At 44.2% G+C, this 17031-nt stretch overlaps 1 pseudogene; it reads left to right on the forward strand.

Annotated features, from left to right (window-relative positions):
* Positions 1-13845: 13845 nt before the first annotated feature.
* Positions 13846-14099, forward strand: LOC112307407 (cytochrome c oxidase subunit 6B1 pseudogene; annotated as a pseudogene).
* Positions 14100-17031: the final 2932 nt, after the last annotated feature.

Genomic DNA, 17031 nt, shown 5'->3' on the forward strand with positions numbered 1-17031 from the left:
TCCTTGTAATATTCTGATGCATCAAAATAAGGATATAGTGGGGTTCAGGATAATTCTCTGGTCAGCTTCACCTCTATCTTGGATTTGTCCAACTCTAATTGGAGTTTTTGTTATTTATTCACCTGCCTTCATCCATTCTTGGGTTTGTCTGGCACTAATTGGGTTCCTGTTATCTATATCCCTGATTAGGGTGATTTAAGCTACCCACTCTCTAGTTGGGGAGGAGAGATGTAAACCATTTGCTCAGAAGTGTCTTTAGTTTGGGAAGATCAGATCTTGTGATTTATTAGCTGGCTGCTAATTGCTTGGCCATTTGTTTAACTAATTGTCTCAGTTTCCTTATTTCACTTGCCAGGGAATTTTCCTAGCTTCTTACTAACCTTACTCATTTAGCACCTAGTTTCCTCAGTTAAAGCTTTATTGACAATTCCAAAAAAACCTGGAACATCCTATTCAGTATCATGTGACCTAAGGTCCTCTATGTAAATATCAGATATGCAAATAAATGAAGACCATCCAAATGAGAAAAACAAAGGCTATTTACTTGGAGCTTGCTATAGTTAAGTCACCCTTGGCTTTTGTGTTTTGGCAGAGATTCAAAGGCAGGCATAGGAATGGGAAAGCTTTTTAGTGGGGGAGGGGGAAGCTTCAGGTGCTCTAATTGAAGGCTGTTGGCATGAGGAAGCTGCAGGCTGGCTAATTAGAAGTGGAACACCTCTGTGATTGGTTAGGGGTACATATTTGGTTTTCTTTAATTGGTCCTAAATTGAAAGTGGAGAGAAAAATTAAGGAGGCTCTCAGTTATTAATCAAGTCGTGGACATTTGGGGCTGATTGTTATGTAGGTTGTTGTTTAGCTTCCCGGATTGTCACTAGATATAGCAAACCGGCTTCTTACTAGTCTGACTTACAATCAGGCTGGCATCTTAGGCCGTTTATAATAGGCGCGGCTTTGATTTCCTGGACAGGTTGCTGCAGGTTGTGGGTTTGTCACGGGAATGGGACCAGGACCGAAGCAGATCTGCCCTGGTACAGTCTGGAATGTGTGGGTTCTTGACGTTGTGCAGGAAAGATTTCATGTTGTAAGTTCAGGTGATTTTGAGATTACATTTATTAAAGCTGGGACAGTAAAACAAAGAAAAGGTTTAAGATTGAAGAGGCAAGGTCATAGCAACAGGAGTGTACCTGGTTGGAGCTGCCTTGGACCTTTGGAAACATAAGGAAGATCAAGCCTAGGCGAGGCTGCCTTGATCCTTTAGAGCACCTGCGGCAAACACCAGGCCCTCGGGCCAAATCCGGCCCTCCACCTTGTTTTATCTGGCCCCCCCCACCTTGTTTCTACCAAGTGGCAGCACCCAGCTCTCACTTAACTGTTAAGGAATAGTTACATTTATATAGTCCTAAAATTACATTCAGCCCTTTGAAGGCAACGGGGAGGCTGATGTGGGCCCCAGTGAAAATGAGCTTGACACCCCTGCTTTAGAAAATCACAGAGGCAGAAGTGAGTCAGCTGGACTGTGTGAACTCGGGGAAGCAAGTCACAGAGGCAAAAAGAGGCCCTTTGGAGACAGGTTCAGGGGATTAGCCCTGGATGAGCAGGTTATAAAGTGTATTATGTGTATCTCCAAGACCAGTGGAGTTCAAATAAGTCTCCCTAGAATGTGTCACTTTAGCATGCACATTATTTTGAGCTGAAGACAATTGAGGCCTGAAAGATTCAGGAAGAGCCTTTATCCCCCCTTAACTGCCTAAAAGAATTTTGATAGAGGGCTTGATGGAGGAAAAAAAACTATCACCAAAGAAAACTGAAGAATGTGAACTAGGTGTGGTAGACTTGGGAAAACTTAGTAAGGCCTACTTGTTCAAAGTTTTCTCTGTGTCCCATTGTCTCTGCGTGGCATGGTAACCATTTGTTCACCGAACATTTGTTCTTTCATCTTCTTGTTGTCTTCCTCCCCATTGAAGTCCCAGACTTCTACCTCTTTCCCTTGAACAGCAAGGAATGGCATCTAAGCTTCAGATGAAACTCAGAAGGGCATATGAGCCTTAATGGCCTGACTGCCTGTGGATCTCATATTCTTATAAGGTCCCTGCATGTATGTAATTAAATTGTTTTTCTGTTAATCTATGTCATGTCAATTTAATTAGTAGAGCAGCCAGAAAAACCTGGAAGGGTAGGGGAAAACTCTTTTCTCCCTGACAATAATAAGCATAAAAGTCTTACATGCAGGACATTGTTTTTTTTCATTGTGAAGCTAAGAAATAGTCTCAGACAAGTCAGGTTGTTATTAGACAGGGGCCTGGTCCTGAGTGGGACTGCCTAGGACCAGACGTAGTACATGGGTTCTTGACTTCTTGTAAGAAAGATTTCACAATGTTACAGAGCAGGGCTGGGGGGGTGGTTCACGATAAATTATTACAGAAAGGATTCCCCCCTTTCTGTCTCTGGAGGTTCCTTCCCCCCACACCCACCTGCTAGGTTCGAAATGCCCGCCGCCAGAGGAAAGACGTCTCTCAATGCCAGAGACTGGTGAAAAGGAAAGGAATTATTTATTTAAAAGTTATACAGACTTAGGAGTAATGACTTAATGTCTTCAATAAGATACTAAAGTCCTTCAGAATACCCACAGATGCACAGTCCTTCCCTCTCCCTATGCCCAGTCCGGGGTACTGTGTCAGGAAAAGAAGTAGAAGTCCGTGATTCAGGCTCCCAGCACCATCAGCTGTGTGGCTGCCACAATCTCCAGTTAATCCAAAGCCATGTGGCACCTTCTCATGGCCCACCAGCAAGAGTCCTTTCACCCCTTTTCTTCTTGGCAAAGTCTCTCCTGCTGCCTAAGCCGAGTGGCAAAAAGAAGCTCTCCAAAACCACATGGTCCTCTTCCTTTTCCTCCATCAGAACCGCGTGGACCTCTACCTATCTACTTGCTTCAGAACCTCGTGGTTCTCTCCTTTCCCCTCAGAACCTCGTGGTCCTCCTATTCACTCCAGAACCGTGTGGCCCCCTATTTACTTCAGAACCGCGTGGTCTTCCCTTTCTATGGCTGCCGGGCCTAGGTTTAAATCCCAGCGCCCATCTTCCTTTGCAGCCCCATTTCCGACTCCTCCTACAGTCAGTTACACCTGCCAGCATCCCTGTATTCTTCCAGCTTTACTGCGCTGCCATTGTAAGTCCGGGCAGGTGTGGCTCCATGGCATGGAGCCAATCATCTCCAAGCTCTCACGCAGGGCCTGTAACCAAGGGGAGTTGCTTCCCAGTCCCATCTAGGGTGGAAGTCACTCCCACCCCCTGGCTCAAAGCGTGGTGACAGCAGCTATTTAACATATCTATGAAACCAGTTAAAGGTTATAGATATGTTAAATGACCATGCCAAGAGCTGCAAAGCTATTTAACATATCTATGAAACCAGTTAAAGGTTATAGATATGTTAAATGACCATGCCAAGAGCTGCAAAGCTCTTGCTACCCAAAACAGCTCTGAAAGGCCATGTTCCATGTGTCCCATCCCCCCTGGCTCAGGCTTGTAGGGGTGAGGACATCCCATATATATTTTCTAATATTTCCTGGACACCCTGAGTTCTGGACCCCATTACAAATGCCTTCTTGGGGCCCTCCTCTTGGCTGCACCCTGCTTCAACAACACGAGCCCAGGTGACTATGAGGATACATTCATTAAGGCTGGGGACAATGAAACAAGGAAAGGCTTAGCATAGAGCAAGGGTGTCAAACTCATTTTCACCAGGGGCCACATCAGCCTCGTGGTTGCCTTCAAAGGGCTGAATGTAATTTCAACTCCTTAACAATTAAGGAGTAGTTACATTTATACAGTCCTAAAATTATTTTGGCCTTTTGAAGGCAACGACAAGACTTATGTGGCCCCCAGTGAAAATGAGTTTGACACCCCTGGACTAGAGGAAGCAACAGGAGAGCCTTGGCTGACCTGTCTTAGCTTGCTGGGTATTCAGAGGAAAGGGGGCTTTGGGGATAGGTTCGAGAGATTAGCCTGGGACAAGCTGCCAGATACCCACTGTCTTAGAGTTTAGGAGATGCATGCCTGTGAAGAAAAAAGTAGGGTCATCACCTACTTTTTTCTTCACAGGCATGCATCTCCTAAACTCTAAACTCTCCTAAAAGTAGGGAGGAAAGGAAATGGCAACGGCTGCTCCCCAAAGGGAGAGCATGAGTGTTCTGGGTCCTTTGTCTTGAGGCTTTTCTTTCTTTCTCACAGGTGGGAATCTTAGGGGAGGTCTCAGGGGAGGGTTTCAGTAGAATATTCATCATTTCCCCACGTGCGCCCTTTTAAGATCATGATCTTCACTGATTGGTCTGTGGCAGGGCAGAGGGTCTTTAGTCATTGTAGTGGGTCCTGGCATTGCTCACCTGGTTCTACTGCTTTTCTGAGCCTGGAACTAAAATACAACTGAGGCCTAGATGTTATCTCCAGGGAGGGAAGGCCAGGGGAGGAAAGGTTACACCTGCTAGGTCTTCCACCCTGGTGACCATCTGTGCCTGGTTGTGAATTGCTCGGCCATTGTGTAACCAAGCAGACAAGGGCCCATCCATGTGGCACCTTGGTGTGTGACCCAACAATTAGTATTGAAAGACACAGGTTTTTATTTAGAATATTCCAACCTCGGGGGGAGTGGGAGCACTTTAGCTCATAGCCCTGTTCTCCCATGAGATCCAGTGCTTCCCTTGCTCTCCAAAAGTCTATAAACCAAAAACCAAAAAGTTCCCCTTCTCCTTATCTGAGCTTAAGCCGGCTGTGCAAACAGTCTCACAGCAGCTCTCAGTTTCAGAATCTGGGTTACGTTGTTATCAGCCTCTGTGTTAGTCTAGGAAAGCATGTGCCATGTTATACTAGATGATGGTGGAGTCCAGGAAAGGCACCAAGTCCCGAGAGTCCAGATAGAGTCCACGTGTGCAAGGTAACAGATCAGCATCTTGCAAGGCAGGGTCCTTGGTGGCTTCTGAGTCAGCTAGAGCAGGCACAATCAGAGCAATAGCATGCATTCTTCCTAGCCAGGCCACATGGCCCAAAGCGGCAGTATGCTTGTTTTCTTACTAGCCCAGGCTGCATGGCCGAATCCTGACTACAAACTGCACAGCTGCTTGCTCATAGCTCCCTCTCACATGGCTGCTACATCATTCCTGGTATGGCAGACCAGCTCCTACAGTTCAAATGGCTCCTATGACACTACCGGTAGCATGGCTGAATCTCCCCAGCACTGCTGCTACATCATGGCCCTCCTTCCTCATGGCCGCCCACCCTTAGCTTAAATCCTGACCCAGAGCTTCTTATGTGGCATCCTATTCAGCTCCTCCCACAATGAGCTGCATTTGCCAGTTTCCCATATTGTTTACATTCTCTTGGCTGCCACCTTCAGTCAGGGAAGGAGTGACTCAGTGACGCAGGGGGACCCACGCCTCCCTGCCTCTCTTGGAGGTGCTGTACAAAACCCTGGTTTTGTCACGAGTCACCATACATTCCTAAAATCATGTATACACCTTTTGCCCAGGGGCAGGAACACAGCTATTATGTAGCTACCAGCTTTGCATAAATAGGCAAAGTATCTTAACTGCTGTATCATCTGCTCCCTCCACCCCCCAACCATGGGCTATGGGGACTTTGGGGATCCCTGGCTCAACGCCTCATTGCAATGGTGTTCAGCTCTCTGTCTCAGTTTCCCTATTCTACTAGCTAAGGAATTTTCCTAGCTTCTCACTATCCTGTCTCAAAAGTGACTTTTCACCGTCACAAAGCTGCTAAGGAACCAAGTACTGTGGTCACCATATGTCCTGATTTCCCTAAATTTGTCTCAGTTTGTCTTATTACCTCATCCATTTATCACCTCCTTTTATTTATTTCTCTTTTGAATAATAAATCATCTGATCACCTTATCTTAAGTAGCAGAGACTTGAACCTATCTATACCTTCTGACCACTGCTTCATTTACCCAGCTTTATTAACCCCAGGTTCCCCCCCCTCCACCTCCCGGCCCACCGTCACTGTGTCGCCACTGTCTCTCCCACCTCCCAGGCTTTGCCAAGGCTCCTCACTGAGTGGACTTGAGCCCAGTGATTTGTCTAAAGAAAACTTCTCTTTGAAATCTGCCTCGTTGCCAACTGGCTGACGAAAGTCCATCAAGAAAGTTTCGCTGAAGAGGTAATTAGCAAAATGAAAATAGAAATGTAAGAATTAGACTTGGCATTTAATAGTTTAATGCCCCTTAAGGAACCATCACAGCTGCTTGAACATTTGTAATAAATGCTAGAGGAGGAGGACGTGCATTTGCGTCGATGTGTAACGCCTCAGGCAGGGCGTTTTTACTAAACTGAGCCTCCTGGACTTTAAAACTCACTGAAACGTTTAAAATAATAAAAATTGTGCAAATGAACAGTTACAGACCCATTCAAGATTATTTCACTTCAAAAGTACTTGGAGCAGAATGCCAGTTTCCTTTCTGCCGTCAATTAATTCCGCCTTTCTAAAGCAGAATGTTTGATTGCCTTAAGCAGCCCCGCAGAGCAGCGTTTTCCCTAGAACAAAAAGCCGGCTGCAAAGTTTATGTTAATACAAACCTGCAGGTGGCAAATGACTGCTCTAGGGAAAGAAGGCAAATGGCTACTCTGGACTATTGAGATGCAATAGGGCTCTTGACTTGAGAAAAAGGTAACAACATGGCAGCAAGAAATAAATCGGTCATCCGTGGCCCCTTTGTGAACCTTGGGTCCAGCCACACAGCCAACCTCCCCCTCCTACCTCACTCCCCATTCTCCTCTCTGCTGTGACCCTTGAATTAAAAAACTGTTCTAGGAAGGAAGAACAAAACTTTTCATAAATCATTCAGTGCAGGAATTCTTCACAGCAGAAAATGAACCTCTTAGAGCTCAGCTTTAATTTTACATCATGGTTGGAACTGCCAGAGACAACTAGATCCATTCTCCTAGTTTCTGTCAAGGAAGCTATGAAAGGTGGTATGTCCATTTTATTGATGAGTTATCTGGTCTCCATGGAGAAATGCGTGGCAGAGTTGTAACTAGAACCCTAGTCTCCTAAGACAATGTTTACTTCACTGCACCCCATTTGCCACTAGCTAGAGGCTGCTTAATTCGCAAACAGCTTTATATTCTGAAAGTTCATTTGTATGTGTAGGTGAAACTGGAAAAGCCGGCATTCATGCTGCCTGTCACTACCACCGCCAATAAGCAGAGATGGGGAATGAATCTTTACAGGTGTTTTATTCAGATGGTCAGAGATCTGAGAAGACAGCTGGTTTGTATCCTAACTGACCATCTTAAGTTCCATTTTAAACTGACGCTTTTTATAAAGAGAAGAAGTCTAGGTAAGGGGTTTGGAATTCAGGGGAAAAGTGAATCAGATAAAAGCTGCAGCATTCTTTCATCTTTGCCCTGGGCAGTGGTCTTTACCTGTGTCCTGGGTGTCCTGGGCATGGGCATCTCACCCTGGAGCACAATGGCTCAAATTCCATCTTGATTGCTTGAGGACTCCTGAGGCACAAAGGTGGAACTGCTTGTGGTCTCCTGGAGTCGAGGTGGGTCATACCTTCAGTTCCTGAACCAAGAGCTGTTTACATACATTGATTACTAAGCTTATTAGCTATTACCTGAAACTAAAGTTTTCCAACTCTTGAGTCCCCCATCAGAGGGGTGAAAAGCTCCTCCCTTCTTCCTTCTACTATCTTTGGCTGGTCTAACAATTAAATTGACATAAGACAGGTTAGCAGAAGAAAACATGTTTTGTACCTACAGGAAGAGCCTCAGAAGTAGTGGAGACTCTCTGGCAGTCATACAATTTAGGTTTATGTACCATTTTGAGCTAAGGAGAAGGTGGTAGGGGAAGAAGATACTTCACAGGAAGATGAGAAGAGCAACTATTTGGTAAATAAAATTTCAGCCCTGGCTGGTATGACTCAGTGGATTGAGAACCACTGTGAACCAAAGGGTCGTTGATCTGATTCCCAGTCAGGGCACATGGCTGGGTTGCGGGCCAGGTCCCCAGTAGAGGGCACTCGAGAAGCAACCACACATCGATGTTTACCTCTCTTCCTCCCTTCCCTTCTCTAAAATAAATGAATAAAATCTTTGTTAAAAAAGTTTCATGCCATGTAACTATGTCTTTCTGTTATAAATATTATTTCTGTTAATAGCTCTCTCCCTGGTACAGGCCATCTACCTCAATTCTTGTGGGCAGTTAAACTGTTCCTGGGTCTGCTGGGCCCTGACTGTCTGCAGCTCAAAATAAAACACACGCCAAAGCAGCACATTCTGGTGTGGTGTATTCTGATATTCCTCATATGTCATTTGTTTGGAACTTGGGACACATTTTCTCTTAGAAACTTGTTTGTTCAGATATTGGCTGTGATCTCTGGCCAGTTCAAAAGCAGCCCAAGGCCCTACTAAAACTCAAGTGCTTGGCCTGACACTTGTTCTTAAGCATTTCTGAAAGCTAACCCTTGAGGTTTTGGAGCACCCAAATGGGCCAGAGAGTAGGAGAAAGAGAATGAGGCTGACGGAGGAATCCATATTGGGGCATCTTTTGGAGGCTTTGGGGAAGACTAGGAGAGAAGAGGTCAGTTTGGGAGCTTTGGCCACTGTGGGTGGGAGATGGGAGAAGAGGAGTTTTCAGGGTTGGGAATAGTTGAATAATGAGGCCATTGGAGGCTGGTGATGGGAAAGGAACAAAGTTTATTGTTTACAAGCTGTTCCTTCATAAATTGGATGTTCTACTAAGTTGTAAAATGCTTCTGTGGAATCTGGGTAGATTTGGGGGCATGGTTCTGTCTTTATAGCAAAAGAAGTACCAGTAACTCCCATAAAATACTCCCTTAGTGGAATAAATCACTGGATTTATCTGTACATCTGAAGGTAGCCTCTTCACAAGATAATGGATCTCAGTGTAACTGATGCCAGACCTCAAGCTCCCCCCAGGAGGTGTACTTGCCCCCAGGAGGTGCCTGGATATGTGAACTGAAAGTGCCAAACATCTGCCCTCTTGGGAACCCAGGTACTCGGCATCCTTGGCTGAGCTGGGATCTGCCCCCAGGATCTCCCGCAATCTTGGTTGAGATCTGGAACATATTGACATCATGGCAGTGGGGGACTGTCATGGCTTCTGGGACTTTATAAAACCTGTTTTCAACACTGATTTCCTTAGCAGCAAGAAACTAGAGCCTGCTGGATTCATCAGACCTTGGAAAGGTTTAAAATTATAAATTTTATTATCATTCAGGATTGGTGAAGCCAACAAATCCAGAGATGATTGCCAGTGAAAAGATAGTTATAGTTCCCAATAGGAGTGCATACCCACACCACAGTGGAGGAAGGGCACAAAGGGAAGGGCTGCTCAGAGGTAAAGGGAACTAGGTGGGTGGGGTGGGAGTGGGGGACCCAGGAAAAGGGGTTTATTGTGGTTTCTGTGGGAAGAAACTTGTGAGGCAGGGTTAGCAGGCTGAGAGGTATAGTGGCCATCTCTAGTTGTCTGGTACTTGGCCCTGGGGTGATTAATGCAGGGGAATAGTGGCCCTGAGTGTGAGAGCCTGATAGAGAAGGGGGCTGGGTGTGTCTCTGGATTGGCTAGTTTGCATGTGAAAGGAGCACTCCAAGCAAGTCTTTTCTACCTCTAGGCTAGTAGTGCTGGGCAGGGCAGTACTCCAGAGTCAAGGCCCGAGGATGTCTAAGCATTGGAAATGTAAAAAATAAAAAGGCTCGATTAATATGGGTACTCTCTACTATAGCCAGAATGTGGAAGCTGCAATGATTTCCTCTTTGGCTGAAGTGAGACAGGTGCCCTCACTCCTACTTACCACTGCCCCCCCACCCCAGGTTCTTGAATAATTCAAGGAGATAACCATGCTTCCTGCTAGTGAGGCCTCAAGCCAATAATTAGAAAACTGTCTGAGATGTGATCATTTTGATCTCTGAATTTGTACAGCATTCCATGCCAGTTGCAATAGTGAGAACCCCGTTGATCAGAATCAAATATCCAAAAAGAATTTTAAAGTACCATACTTTCATTTCAGAACTCTTCACCTCTCGTTATCCTAATAAAATGAAAGCAAAAGGAAAATGGATAAATTTCTATTTAAAATATGATGTTATAACATCTTTAAAGTAGGCAGAGCACATGGGACTTCAGATAATTCCCATATCGACATCTCGATAGGTGTATGACATCAAATGGAGATTACTTGGAAGGTGACTGAAGTTTAAACTGTAGGAATAAATACACATTTTTTAATAAATAAATTCCATTTTGGAGAGGCGTCCCCCTATGTACCCTTTTTCTGTGTGCATGAAGCTGATAGCTTGTTTCTTAACCTAATACTCATTTATTGTCCTCAAAGAATTTCTGGACAGTGCCTCCTGAGGGGCTGTCATCCAGTAGTCAATTGACCATTGCATAAATGTTGCATTATTGTATGACTAGCACAGGCGGCAAACACAAGGCCTGTGGGCCAAGCCCACCCTCCATCTTGTTTTATCCAGCCTGGCACCTTGTTTCTACCTGGAGGCGGCATCTTGCCCCTAGTTAAGGAGTAGTTACATTCATACAGTCCTAAAATTACATTCGGCCCTTTGAAGGCAACCGCGAGGCTGATGTCACACCCAGTGAAAATGAGTTTGACACCCCTGGACTAGAGAGGTCACAATAGATAGGCCACAAGCTTTCTTCCCATGCTGCTCCTGCAGTAGGGATAAATGATTTTTTTTTAAGATTTTATTTATTTATTTTTAGAGAGAAAGGAAGGGAGGGAGAAAGAGATGGAAAGAAACATCGATTCCTTGCCTCTCACATGCCCCCAACTGGGGCCTGGCCCACAACCCAGGCATGTGCCCTGACTGGGAATCAAACCAGCAATCTTTCAGTTCACAGGCTGGTGCTCCACAGCCAGGGCAGGATAAATGATTTTTAATGTTTACTTAGTCATGGATCCCTGATCATCCCTGTAGAAGTCTATGGATTACGGATAAAGAACCAGGTATAGCAGGAAAGGCAGACAAGTAAATTATACTAGAAGGTGTTTGACACAATAGAAGTATGTACAACAATGGTTCTATGGATGAAAAGGGGGTTATGTACAAGTTTGGGGACAGAATGAAAGTAACCTCACCCCAGGTCTTGTTCAGACAGGTGAGCAGATATGCAGGGAGCAAGAGAGAGGCCTGTTCCACTTCTGAAGAGGTCATCGGGCCATCCTGGCAGCAAACTGGCAGGCAGCTAGGCTGCTTCACGTCAGGGAGCCGTCATTCTGATGGACTCATTAAGCAAGTTCAAGGACCTTTAATGCTTTGTTGACTGAAGGGTAAAATCAAAATGAGTTTTTTTACACTAGTGAAGGTTCATAATTAAAAGGCTTTTCTAACTGTGGGGCCTCAGGTGTAGTTTTAGGCTGCTAGCGCCAACATCCTCTCATTAATAAATATTTATTGAGCCCCCACCCTGTGCTAACTATTGACAAACACTGTTCAGTGAATAAGTAGATAAATATCCTTTCTCCCCTGAAGTTTACAATCTGGTAAAGAGGTAATAAACAATAAGTAAGAATTATGGAGAACGACAGAATATGATAGGTGCTTTAGGGAAAAGTAGAGCAAGATAAGGGGGCTTTGAAGTACTAGGGGCAGGGTTTGCATTTTAAATAGGGTGCTCAGCACCAAGACTTGACAGTGAGAGCGTGAACTATGCCGATCGATATCTGGGAAAGGGTCCTTTGGACAGACGGAGGAGTCAGTGCAAAAGCGCTGAGATGTTAGTGTGCTTGGTGTGTTCAAGGAACAGAGAAGAGGTCTGGAGTCAAGGAAGGAAGGAGGAGCATGATAGGAGAAGGCGAAGAAGTGATGGGGGCCGGATGGCGTAGGGCCTTAGCGGCCTTGATAAGGGCTTTTGCTTTTACTCTGAAGGCAGTAGGGACTAGAACATATATTATCATGGTATCAATGGTGATATCATAATATCAATGGTATCATTGTCCTGCAGGACTTTTTACTGTCAGCAATAATATCAATATTATTATCACCATTGCTGTTTATATTTGCCTACTCTTGGGGGAAGAGGTGTGGGTCTTTTTTAGAGTCACAGAGTCTAGGGCATCAGTCAGAGAAGTTGGGATCAGCAACAAAACATAAGTGTGATGGTGTAATTGAGGGAGAAAAAGAGAAGAGGCCAGAATTGTAGGACTTAGTTCTGAGAAGTCTTCACGGACTCATCTCCCAGTGAGAGCTGGAGACCCTTTCTTTGGGCTCCCATGGCACCTTGGACTTGTCCCGTCCTAACGCCAATCCATTATGTTATATTTGTTACACAATCTGTCAATCTTCGTGAGCATATGGGGGCTTTAAAAATACTATATTTCACTTCTTTTGTCCTTGAATGAGTTCTTAGTGATTAATTGAATTGATTTCTTCCCTACCTAAATTTTATTTTATTTTTTAAATGATTTTATTGATTTATTTTTTAGAGAGAGAAGAAGGGAGGGAGAAAGAATGGGAGAGAAAATGTCAATGTGAGAAAGAAACATAGATCAGCTGTGCCTCCCACCCCACCCCAACACCTATACACTCTCCAACGGGGACAGAACCTGCAGACTAGGCGTGTGCCCTGACCAGGATTTGAACCAGTGGCCTTTCACTTTGCAGAACGATGCCCAAGCAACTGAGCCACACTGGTCAGGGCTCCCACCTAAATGTTAATAAAACACTTCTTTAGACAAGCAGATTGTGGCAAGTTTTATTTAATTTTAAAAATAAGTTTTTATTCATTAGGAAGGTTTAGTTAACTTTGTTCTGAGATACCTGTCTAAAGATGTTTTTTCATGCTAATGGCTTTAAAATGTAAAGTTCATGAATACTTACTACCTGCCACCTCTTGGATTTATGTTGGATATAGACTGACTTGCTGATTTTCCCACAAATGTCAAATCAGAAAACCCTGAGAAACAATTTGATAAAAACTCTGCAAATACTCAACTTTTGTTTTTTTCTCCACTGAACTTGTCACTGGCTTTCCAAATGTAGTTCCAGATTCATAAAATGGCCCACGTGGATTCTGAGGACCAGAGCAAGCTATGGGCCCTTGTAGCACTGGTATTTCTATTGTCATAGCATTTACACTTCTGTTTCTGGTATGGACTAACAATTGTTTGTGATGTTTAATGGCAAAATATAAGCTCCTTATTTATTCAACAACTGTTTTATGGAGTACTTACCGAATGCCAGGCACAATGCTGGGCGAAGGGTTTACAGCTATGAACAAAAATGACATAGAACCAATTCTCTTAGAGTTTACATTCTAGTGAGGTCAAAGATAACAAGCAGACAATCTTAACATAATTTTAAATGTATGACTAGTACTCTAAACCAAATAAAATAGTGCAATGTGATGGAGAGTGACAGACAGGGTAGGAATGGAGTGACTTTAGAATGGGTGTTTAAACATGGCCTTTCTAAGGAGGTGATATGTGAGCCAAGACCTTAATGACAAGAACAAACTTAGCCTAGAAAGATGGGCTGAGAAGATGAACTATAGCTCTCAGCATTCTGTGCTGGCAAATTGCTATCAGTTACCCAACCTTATTTTTCGCTCTTCCCCACATGTACCTGTTGCTCTAGCCAAGAGCATGCCAAGAGTGACAACCTTAACCTCCCACTCCAGGAAGTGACATAGACCTCATAAACCCCAAATCAATTTTCACAAACCCCAAATATGTATATTTCATCACAAATCCTATTGTTCTTTAAATAATTACATAAAAGGGGAGAGGTCTTTTCTGAGGGTCGCATTGAGCTGTGAGCTGCTTCAGGGGCATCTTCAGGAGGCAGCAACATGGCAGAAGACATCAAGGCCAAAGGCAAGAACTTCCAGACTGCCCCACTGACAGCCGCTTTCCCAACCAGGACCAGACCAGGAACTGCTGGCAGAACCCCTAGCACTTCCACCATGTTGAGAAGGCAATGCCTGCTATAGGGAGTGATGTCTCCATGTGCTAATGGCGTGTGTATAAGCTCCTCTGCGCCATACCCTGGGTGTTGGCCTCAGACGACCACCAGGCAGAAGGCACGTTTCCTGGGAAGATCTGAACTGGCTGCCCCCCACCTGTCCTCTGTCCTCATCCTTCTCCCTGGGAAGTGAAGGGGTATCTAGGTATATCCCACCCTGTGACCCTGAATCATGGCTTAACTAATAATAAATACATTTTGGAAAAGTGAAAACATAAATAAATAAATACAGGGGGAGAGGCAAATTTCATGGCATTGCTTGGCACCTAGGATAACCATTCACCCATTCCATGCACCTTCATCCTGCGGGGAAGAGAGCAGAGGGTGGTAGAGGAGCACTTTGCCAATGGTATAAAACATGAATGTGAGCTTTTGGACATCAGTGTCCAGCCAACTAGGACACTAATCTAGAAACTCCTGACAGATTATCATTTAGTACATTAACCTAATACATTTGAGATTTGATTAAACCCCGTAGGACAATTCTTATGCTTATTTCCAGAAGGACATCTGGCAGCAGAAACTTGAAACTGTGTTAGAGCTGGGAAAGAGTGTGCCTGAACATGCCACCCAGATCCAGAAACAGCAGTCACTGAGTTTCAGGAGCCTTCTAACAGTAAGTGTCCTCTCGTGGCGTGCTTCTGTTGCTTCTAAGCCTGTAGATTCTCTTATTCAAGAACACTCAAACATTTCCAATCTGCTCAAGCAAACATGGCCCATCATTCAAAGTCATCTCTTCCCTAATGCCTTTGCCATGACTGTGGCATCTCTGAGGCCCTGCCATGCTCAGCATATTACTCTCCGAGTCTGTGGTTTACTAGATCTGTGTTTTTGTAATACTCCTGCCCAAGAGATTTTGATGATTAGCCTGGTCCAAAAACTTACTTTCCATTCAAAGGAGACTCAAGAGGAAAGGAAAAGGGAGTGAAGAAGTAGGAAAGAGACAGGGTTGGTCCCTTGTTTGCTGCAGTTCTTTGGTGACAACAGGGAGGCCTTCTCTATTTGGATGAAAGTGGTCTTTCTAGGTCAAGTTCCTAATGTAGAAGGGTCTCAAACTTCAGGGGGCAGAAGAATCACCCAGGTAGCTTGTTACAAATGCGGATTTTTAGGGATTGGCCCCAGAGGTCCTTTTTCAGTAAGTCTGGTAAGGCCCAGAAAAGCTCCTTCAGGTCATTGGGATGTTGCTTATCTGTGGACAATTTGAAAAACACTTGCATAAAGGAAAGTAGGGGACCATCACCCACCTTTGCCTTCTTTTGGGGGTAACAGGGTAGGTACTCTATTTTAAGGTAGGATAGTACCATTCTCTTTCCTCTAACAAACATTTACTTAGACTGGGCACCATACTAGGCATAGGGAGTAGAGCCATACCAATATTTGGGACATACTTACATTAAAAAGTTATCCATTATTTATCCAAAATTCACACTTACTGGGCCTTTTGTGTTTTATCTGGCAGTGCTAGGTGGCAGGGGGTGGGAGGAGTTATTGTAGGTTGGGTCCTCTGGCAAGCAGACTTGGAGATGGAGTTTAGTGTGTAGGATATTCCTTAGAAAGTGCCCTTGAGATCAACACAGGTGGAAGGGAAGAGAAGGAAGCTGGACTAGACTGAGAAAGAGGGTGAACTGAGATGTAAACCCAACAGCAGCAACAAACCCTGTAGTCTGCTGTAGACCCAAATGTGTCAGAGTCGTCCCATAGGGAGCTGAAATATTGCTGGGACTTTATACTCCTGCTTCCACCCATCATCTATAAGCTGCTCCTGGAAGGATGTGACCTTAGGCAAGGTAGCTCACTGTAGCCGAAGCTGACACAGTTCTGTGCTGACAACACTTCCCGCAGCCTGGAAAGTCCTTTCCTGAAGGGGGAGCTGGGGATTCACCATCCCTGTGTCCACAACAAGAGCCTGAGATCTAGCAATGAGCCAAAAGTTCCAGCCATTCAAATATGGACACGAAAAATTAATATGATCTTACTTGGCACTTGAGAGATTGCAATACCTGAATATAGTGGTTACATTTGTTTGACAGGAAGCCTCTGGCCTACACAACATTGCCATTGGCTTCTTTGAGCTGGTTTACATTGTGATATTTTTGTAGATACCAACTTTCAAACCCCTGTTGTCCAGCACACAGAATTCTGAGAAGTGAATGAGTAATTCATAGTGAAATCTCTCAAGGTTTAAGGAACAGAGCTGATGAAAAGCTGGGATCAGTGGCTAATCAGGATGATGAACCCCTTTCATTTCTATAACTCACATGAGTAGTAAAGCATGACCAGTTTACCCAACACTGTCTCAGGGTTACCCTGTCTCCCATTCTCTGCTCATTCATTCATTCATTCATTCATCCAAGTACTAAGACGTTGTCCATAGAAAGAAGGGCTCTTATTCCTCACATAGAATTTCTGAGAGCTTTCCATTAGTACAATTTGAGTGAAGATGGAAAGGCTATTCTTGTTACTTAATGTGTTTGAGGGTTGTTGGGTTTTTTGTTTTTGTTTTTTTTTCACTTTTTGTATCTTCCAATGCTTCATTTGCTTTTCCTTGAGACAGGCACCACAGCCTCACTTTCCTTTATATCAATAGTTTATTTTAAAAAAACAACACGGTTCCCATTGCAACTTCAAAGGTTAACAGCTCATCTAAGCCAGAGGAATCTTTAGAAAACTATTTATGATAGAACCACCAAGTCTTCCAAGAAAAAAAGAAAAGGTACTTAAAACATTTAAAAACTTAACACTGTGAGAGAATATAAACACACACACACCAATTTGCTGATGGTGTAATGTGGGATTTTATGCATTCTAGCGCCTTATTACAGTGTAGGAATGGGGCAGAATTCCCTTAGAGAGGTACATATCGTCACATCTTGCAAGGTGGGACTATACGTGGGACTAGAGAAGAGGAGGGGGCTCCAGAAACAGTGAGAATAATATTTTTCTGCTGTGAACTTTCAAGGGAGCCTCTTGGGTCACAGAACTTGAATTCCTTATCTTTGTCAGATGAAAGAAT

The sequence above is a fragment of the Desmodus rotundus genome, chromosome 4 (genome assembly GCF_022682495.2).
Source record: "Desmodus rotundus isolate HL8 chromosome 4, HLdesRot8A.1, whole genome shotgun sequence".
In the NCBI taxonomy this organism is placed as follows: Eukaryota; Metazoa; Chordata; class Mammalia; order Chiroptera; family Phyllostomidae; genus Desmodus; species Desmodus rotundus.